The sequence below is a fragment of the Marmota marmota genome, unplaced genomic scaffold, assembly GCF_001458135.2.
Source record: "Marmota marmota marmota unplaced genomic scaffold, marMar, whole genome shotgun sequence".
Classification (NCBI taxonomy): Eukaryota; Metazoa; Chordata; class Mammalia; order Rodentia; family Sciuridae; genus Marmota; species Marmota marmota.
Window position 1 is genome coordinate 17,670,369 of NW_026000211.1, and position 9,770 is coordinate 17,680,138.

Consider the following 9,770-nt stretch of genomic DNA (forward strand, 5'->3'; position numbering starts at 1 on the left):
AGAAAGATGGTGAGACTGTTAATTTTGAGAAACTGAAAGATCCATTGTTGGCACAAATGGAATTCTCAAGGAAAGGAACAAAACTGAATATTAATAAAAGAGAAATTTATTATAAAACAACTATTATAATAAGGATTATTAGAAAATCATATTGCTAAAGCTTAGTTCTAAAGTATAAGATTTCTCCCAAAATCTAATGAATAACCTAAAAGAAAAACATAAATTGACAGAATTACAAAACTTTTGAAATAAAGTCAAATTTGGAGTATACCTAATCCAGCAACCCATTGTTGTAACAAGAATACCTTACAAAGACATTAAAAATGGTGATCCTGGGGACAAGATGTGGAGTGGAAAAGGGAAGCAGGCCCATCAGCATCTCAGCAAAAGCAGGAAGCATGCTCCCCAGTGAGGTGAAAAAAAAAAAAAAAAAAAAAAAAAGAACTTCACTGAAGCCTAACACTGAACTGTTAAAAAAAATTATAGAGCTACAGACAATTGATCATGAGAAACAATGCCTTAGAGATATGCCAGATCCAGCCACCTGAGATGCAGATAAAGAAATTTAAAAAAAATAAAGAAAAATCAACTTGGGGAAAAGTGTGAATTTATAGAAGAAGGCTGATTTTAATAGACACAGAGTTGGTAGGCTAAGCCTCTCAGTGAAAACAAATCCAAATCCAAAGCATTCTGCTTCGGTGAAAGCATTCTGTAGGGGTAGTGATTCCTCCTCAGGCTTGGCTGGAAAGCATCTGCAAGCAGCCTTCCACAAGCTTGACATGGATATTCCTCCCATCCCCTCCTCACAATATTACAGCCATTTCTGAGTGCAGGACATGCTGGAAGGTGAGGAAAATATTCCTAGGAGCTGAAAGCTTTCCCCATGCAACTTGTGAAGATGTGAAGAGAGATGGGTGGAGGAGGTGGACATTGGGAATTCATAAAGGAAATTACCAGCAACTCAAGGAAAAATCCCCAAAGGGTCACTGAACCAGAGATATTGAAACAGTTGCAAAGAACATTTTGCCTAAACCATTCAGCCTCTGGATCCCAAAGGGAGAAAAATCCCAAGGTAGCTGGCATCCCGTATAAGCTATTGAGAAGATGCTTTCTGAAGCCACGTAAGCGCATCTGCACTCCAGGGCTGATACCTTGATTATATAATCCATCAGCCCTCCCAAATCTATCTCATCCAATACTAGGAGATTTGAAACTGAGAGCTGCTATATCCAGTTGGCAGCTGGGTTAGGAACACAGGGATAGTGGCTAAAAAATACAGAGCCAAAAATAAAGAATGAAAAACCACCCTACCAACAGATTAGACCACCACAGCAGAAAAAAGCCCTTTGCTCTAATTGATATTTTTTTCATTTTCTCTTTTTTCTAATTTTTTTCCATATTCCCTTTTTACTCTTTTTAATTTTTTACATTTTTTCAAGCATAATTTAAGTATATTGTATTATTTCCACTTTTTTATTATGCATGATTTTTTGTATGAGTGTACATGAGTGTACATGTGTGGTTGTATATGTTCTCACTGTACAAGATATATAGAGAGAGCTTTAAATGTGTGTGTATGTGTGCATGCATGTGTGCATATGCGCATATGTATGACTTTACATATACATTTATAGCTCTCCCTACAATTTGCTGGTTTGTTCATACCTAGTGTCTGGGCCCTTTAACTCAAATTTTTTAATCTCTTTCCCCAGTAACAGTCAAATTATTATCCTGATCCCTCCTCTTCTTTCTCTCTTTCTTTTTTAAATAGTAATAGTTATTATTATTATTCCTTCTTTGGAGTAGATACCTGTCCCCTATCTCCTGCCTCTCCTATGATCACTTTTTCAAATACTTCAAACTTTCTCTTGCCTCCCTATGCTATTTTATATTACTTAAGAAATTGTAACCCCACTAGATAATAGAAATAGTATAGATGACACAAGTCCTACCCCATTCAAGTTGATGTGGTTAAGAAAGTAGAAAACATAATAGGAGCTACTGTCAAATGACTGTTCTAGTTCATTTTTTTTCAATTGTTGATACTGTTGTTAAATGATTACCCCATCTAGGTGTGTATGTGTGTGCTTATATATTTATCATATGTAATATATATATAGTATATTCATATTTATATAATATAAATATAATATATAATACATATATTATATTATATATCATATTTATTATATTATGTATATTTATGAATATAAATACACACCATACAAAAATAGCAATTAAAAGTACAGATATCAAGTATACACTGCACATTTATCATAAGCTGTACAAGAATAAACAAACAATCTCAATAAATAAATAAATAAAGAAGTCATGAACACCCAGCCGGTAATTCAAAGATATACAAACGAATTTAAAAACAAATCCCATGATCCCAAATTAAGAAAGATCAATAAAAATGCAATCTACTAAGTGAGAATCAAAACAGTATTAAATATAGCAAAAAATCAAAATGGCAGGGAACCATGAATCCATACCCATACTAACACTAAATGTTAAAGATCACAACTCCCAAATTAAAAGACATAAATTAGCAGAATGGATCAAAAACAAGATCGAACTATATGCTATGGACAAGAGACCCATTTTCTAGGTAAAGACACCCATAGGCTGAACTTAAAAAGATAGGAAAAAATATTCCATACAAACAGACTTCCCAAACAAACAGGAGTAGCTATTGTACTATATGACATAGTATATTTCAAAAAAAGTTAATCAGAAGACATAAAGAAGGCCACTGCATCCTGGTAAAGGGAGAAATCCAACAAGAAGATATAATTAAACATTTATGGCCTACATGTCATAATATCCAATTAAATTTTTAAAAACACTTCATGATGTTAAATTTCAGATCTCAACAACAACAAAAAAAATACTGAGTGATTGCAACATACCCTTATCACTAATAGTTCACCAAAACAATCAATATAGATATTTCTAACCTAAATAAAACTAAAAATCAAAGGGACTCAATAGACATCTACAGAATATTTCATCCCAAAACAGCTGAATTAATCTACTTCTCAGCAGCTCATGGTAATTTTTCCAAATAGGCCATTTTTTAGGTCACAAAGTAAATCTTAGCAAGTACAAAACAATTGATATAATAACAGGCATCCTCTCAGATCATAATGGAATAAAACTAGAAATTAATAGAAAAAATAATAGAAACCATATAAATACATGAAGATGGAAAAATAATATCCTAAATAAAGAATGGATCAAAAAAGAAATTCTTTTTCTCTTTTTGGTATGGACCATTTTTTTTTATTTGTCCTTTTTAGATATATATGACCATAGAGTCTATTTTGACATGGTTAAGACCAGTGAGAACAGAGACTCAACATATAAAAATCTCTGTGATGGTATGAAAGCAGTTCTATGAGGGAAATTTATAGCTCTGTTGAGTGCCTACATTTAAAATAATAGACAGATTCCCACACACAAAAAATTAGGCTTTTACTCTACCTTAAGTCCTTAGAAAAAGAACAAACTAATTCCAAAATTGATAAAAATAGGAAGTAATTAAGATCAGAGCTAAAATTAATGAATTTGAGAGTAAAAAACCAATACATTAGATCAATGCAATGAAGAGTTGGTTCTTGGACAAGACAAATAAGATTGATAAACTCTTAGCCAATCTAACCAAAATAGAGAGGAGTCTCAAATCAATCATATTAGAAATAAAAAAAGGAGACATTGCCATAGACCCTTCTGAAATCCAGAGTATCATCAGGAATTATTTTGAAAATTTTTACTCCAACAAACTGCAAAATCTAGAAGTCATTGACAGATATCTAACCTCATATGACCTGCCCAAATTGAACCAGAGAGATAAAGAAAATATAAAGAGACCAATATCAAGTAATAAAATTCAAATAGAAATTAAAACCCTTCCAAAACTAAAGTCAAGGACCAGATGTATCTTGAGTGGTAAATGAATTATGTCTTCAGACTGCTCAGAGACAGAAGCTGGTGCCTCTCTTGGAAATTTCTTGGTACAAAGGCACCAAGAGAATTTCCCTGCACAAAACTCAAATAAAATGAATCAAAGACTTAGGATTTAGACCAGAAACCTTGCAATGACTAAAAGAAAACATAAGATCAATATTCCCACCTATTACTGTGGGAACTGACTTACTTAACAAAGGAAGCACAAGAAATAAAACCAAGAATCAATCAATAAATTGGAAGGCACCAAATTAAAAACCTTCTGCACAGCACGGGAAATGATCAAGCATATGAAGAGAGAACCCACAAACAGAGAAAATCTTTGCCAGTTACTCCTCCAAAAGGGAATTAATAACCAGAATATATAAAGAACTCAAAAAAACCACCAAGGAATAAAATGACCCAATCAATAAATAGGCAAAAGAAGTAAACAGAAACTTCTCAAAAGAAGAAACACAAAAATGATCAACAAATATATGAAAAAAATGTTCAACATCTCTAGCAATCAGGGGGATGCAAACAAAAAGATTTCATTTCACCCCAATCACAGTGCCAATTATCAAGAATAAGAACAATTATAAATGCTGGCAAGGATGTGGGGGAAAGAGTACACTCATGCATTGTTGGGAGTACTCTAGACTAGTATAACCACTCTGTAAAGTAGTATGATCCTTGATATACTTTCAAAAGAATTAAAAACAGCATACTATAGTGATATAGTCACCTCAATGTTTATAGAAGCACAATTCACAATAGCTAAATCACGGAATCAACCCAGGTGTCCATTAATAAGATGGATGGATTAAGAGACTGTGGTATATATGCACAATGGAGGTCTACTAAGCCATAAAGAAGAATGAAATTGTATCATTTTCTGGTAAGTGGGTAGAAATGGAGAACATCTTGCTAAGTGAATTTACCAAACTCAGATATTCAATGGTTGACTGTTTTTTTTTTTTTTTTCTCATATGAGAAAGCCAGGGTAAAATAAAGGAAAGGAGGAAGGGAGAATAGCATATCATAAAGATACAGGCAAGATCAGTAGTGCAGAAGGAGAAGACTAAAAGGCAGAGTGAAGGGTTGGAAAAGGGGGTACGATATGAAATGAATTCTTTTAAAAATCATGTTATGTGCATATATAACTATACCACAGGGAATTCAACTTTTATATATAAGTAAAAAGAACCAATCAAATATAAATAAATGTATGAGCAAAAAGAAGTCTGGCAGAGTAAAGAAATGAGAAGAAGGGGAGGGAGGGAGACTGGGAGGGAAAAAGATGTAGGAAAAAGTGAGGATCATGAACTGAAATGGACTACTATGCAAGTCTGATTTTGTTAGGAGGCTCTCAAGTAATATGTATAACTATAAAATGCTGAAAAAAAGTTTTAAATCTCTTGTTCCTTGTTCCATGCTTCTGAAGTAGGAGTAGAATCCATTTATTCCAAGAAGTCCATAATATCATTGGATAAGTTTCACTGTTACAAGGATCTTAATAGTCTATTAAATATTCTGTTCACAGACCTTCTTCTAACCAGCACGCATTTTGCCCTGAAAAGTCAAGTTATCATTCAAATGCATTATGATTTACTATAATATTCTCTAGAATTCTGTAATTTCTTAGTTTTAAAACAATAATACAAAATCTTAGTTAACAGTTAATTATTTATAACTGAGAATTTTTACACAAATTATAGTGGCCATCTGTTCATTCTTAAGTCCTCTTAAATAAATGCACACATACGCACATGTGTAAATACATACATTGATAAATTAATCAACTAAACTATACCTAAAGGATACTTCCATGAAATCAAAACATTTATTTACTTATTGAACAAACATTTCAGTCTTTTTAATATGCAAGAATCAATATCAAAAGATGACATGAACAGTTTAATAAGTTTCTCATATGAGAGAATATCAATATAAATAAACAGGTATTATGTCATTGTGGATATTTCATTCAATAGTTAAATTACGGATGTCAATGTAATTTCTCCAGAATATTGTCTGGGAAAGTAAACAGGGAGAAGAACTAGAAATTTCATAGTAAAATATAGGAATGGGTGCCCTGGGCATCTCCCAAAATAGCAGTCATACAGCTGTCTATGTGAATGACACCCACAGTGTTTGTACAGTGCACACTTGATGTTGTCAGATCATACACAGAGGACCTGGGAAGTATAGCAAAGAGTCATTAAGAGAAATGGGGAGTCCAAATTATAAGTTCTAAGAGGAAGCAGCACAGGATCTGGAGTTAGACACACTTTTGCTTGAATCTTGGCTATATACTTGTTAACTGTATAAAACCTAATAAGATAACTAAACCTTCAAAACTCTTACCTATAAACTGGATATACAATAAAACCTCCCTCAGTATAACTTTGGGGATTATTTCAAAACTGTGGATGCTGTGAGCCTGGGTATAGTAGGAAAAGGCAATAATCACTGGGATATTTCAATAGTTCAAAGAGGAGAAGTCAATGGTTGTAAAAATTTTAGATGTTTTACTTTCATTTATATTGAATATCAGTGACTCATAATATTATTGGTACCTTCTTCTCTACTTTCGAAACCAATTATTTTAAAAACATTTCCTAAATCACTTAAGCGTATTAAGGCAATTTTTTTTATTAATGGATCAAGTTTACAAAATAAATAAATAAAAGTGTCATGTCATTTGTTAATTTAAGCTAGTGTGTGTGAATTTGATCTTGTAGTAAATTTGGACATTTACTCAATTACTTTATGGTAGATACAGTTGTAATTAGAAACAGTTAAATTCCCATTTTGTGAAAGTGAGGATGTCATCAAATTAATCATATTTTGAAAAAATCTCAAGGTTTAAAATATCTTAATTCATTTTTACAAACATTTTGAAAATGAATCAAATATATTGTTCTAAAGGCAAAATATGAATTATCTTTTTTTCTTAATCATAAGTGAATTTTGTCATTCATCTCTTTGTCTCCTACATAGAGTTTTCCTTCTCCGAAACTATTCTAAACATTTATTTTTATCATTTCTCTATGTCTTCAGAGGCATATTTACTCATACAAAGGAAATTCTAACCAGATCACGCTTTGTCTGCAGAGAGCTGGGATTTCAGATCAACCCTGGAAAATCATATTACCATTAAGCTATAAGCAATTTTGAAAAGGAAGAACAGAGCATATTTACTACACCTGGTGGGTCTCTAATTACAATGGTCTATATTCATTATTCACACACATTTGTCATTTTAATTAATTACTGGAAGCTCAATTCAATCCCACTGCTGCATTATGAAATTCCCCTTGATTTAGAAAGATGTCATTGTTACTATAAAAGCTGTAGAATTTTTGGAACCAGATGTCTTTATAAATGAAATACTATTTTATATAATTTGTCTTCTATGTGAGGTTCACTTTCTGGTCATTTACAATTATTTCACCTGTTTTTTTTTCCCCTAGGATTATGGATATGGGAAATCTATTTTAAGTATTTTAGACAGTAACTTTTTAAAGTATATCTTTGGTCACAGGTTCCATGTTTAACATTGTTGGGACCCATGAATGAATTATGGGTTTTAACTGTGACAGAGGCAATGCCTGTCTTGGGAACTCTCAGTGTGAAGGTCTTGATTTAAGACTTCCTAGTTGGTATTGTGATGCTCTGTTCAAAAGGAGGTCCTGTGCCAGCCATATGTTCTCATTATGTTGAAGAAAATTTTTCACAATAAAACCTTTTGATGTTAAGTCTATGTAATAAATGTGCCAAGCATGCTCTTGGTCACTACCTCCCTACCAAGGAGTAGTTAATCACAGAGACTCAGCTTTTTCTCTATTTGTGTGTCTGTTTGTCTTTTCTCCATCCTCTCACTGACTGGTCCAGGAACCTGAACTGAAGGCTGTGCAGGTCACAGCATAATATCATTGTTAAGTACTCACAATGGATTATCATTATATATGTTTTTAATAATTTTCAGTAAATATTAAAGGCTTATTTGCTAGTATATTTGCCTGTGGACAAATTAATTCATAGAAATGCTAAGATTAATGTTCACATAAAATACAAATATAATCAATTATTTGTACACTTCCTTTTATTCCTAAATTTCATGTTCCCAATTTTTTTTCTAAATATGTTATTGGTTTTTAATGTATTCAGTAACTTTACAAGAGAGATTCAATCAAGGTCATGAAAAAAAATTTTGTATCCACATAATGGGATTCCTTAGTTATTGAGTAATAATTATGGAAGAAAAAAATATTTTTGTTGACCTGAATTAGCTATATCAGTAGTCCACATTAATATCAAATTCACTTAAGTCAGTTAAATGCCTGTGTCTTTCCTGTACTGCCTATTATTATTAGCCAGTTCTTTAAGGTATGTGTATTGCACAGATGACTTCAACAATTGTTTACTGTGTACTTAAATTACACCACATGTTTTAAGTGCCTTATGTGAGGAAATGTTCTTAATTATCACACAAAAAAATCTTGTCAATAGATTATATTTTTACTTTATTTCATAAGATGAGAAAACTGAAGCACAGAGTGTATGTTGGTCAGTTTCACTTTACTATAACAAAATAATTGAGAAATTTAACTTAACCAAAAAAGCATGTATTTTATCTTATGGATACTGAAAAGTTTCAGAACATGGATAATGATTAATGGATTATGGATAATGAAAAGTTTCAGACCAGCAACCTCTGTTGCTTTGGGCTTGCATTAACATACTAGAAGGAAACCTATTATCTCATAGTGACCAGACAGGAAAGGTCCTGAGAACCATCCTCTGCTTTTACCATATTATGTTTCATTATACTTTAATTGTTGTACTATGCTATCTTATAATAAACTATAGTATAAAATGTTTGAAGGCTGGTTACTAAGTTAAACTTAGGAGAAATAAGTTCTGGTATTCTGTCACATAGTAGGGTGGTTATAGAAAATGATAATATACTGTGTATTTTTTTTAAAGTTCAGAAATGGATTGGTGATATTCATTATAAAGATACATTTGAGGATTTGGTTATGCTTAGCCTGACTTGCATAATGTACAACATGTACATGTATTGAAATATCACACCCTACATATGTATACAATTTTCATATGTCAGTTAAAAAGTTTTAAGTGTAAAGGTTGAAGACTAGTCTTCTGATTATTTTACTTTTCCAAAAGGTCATTAAAAAACAAGTACCAAACTTTAATTTTATTGACATCACACATCTTCCATGCATCTTGATATGCTATATTGACATACTGACATTTCCATTTAGTTCAGAATGTTTTCATTTGCTCTTTTTTTTTTTCTTTTTTTAAGGTATCAGCAATTGAACTCAGGGGAACTCGACCACTGAACCACATCCCCAGCCTATTTTGTATTTTATTTTGAGAAGATCTCACTGAGTTGCTTAGCACCTCACTTTTGCTGAGGCTGCTTTGAACTTGCAAATCTCCTGTCTCAGCCTCCAGAGCTGAGATCACAGCCTCCTGCTGGGTTGTTCTTCCACCTAATTATTTGAAAAGCAAATATTCATTCATGACCTATGGATTACTTGGTAATTACTTTGGTTTAATTTCAAAGTATTTGGAATCTTTTTGTTATGTTCATCTTGTTATTTTTAATTATGAGAATTTTAATGTATTTTAATTTGGTGATAATTTATGTTTCAGCATGTGATCTTTCCAGGTGAATATATCATATGTACTTAAAAAGAATGTGTTCCTGTTGACAGAGTCTCCATAAATATCAAATATGACAAATGGTTAACATAGATTTGTTCTGCTCTTTTATAAGATTACTGATT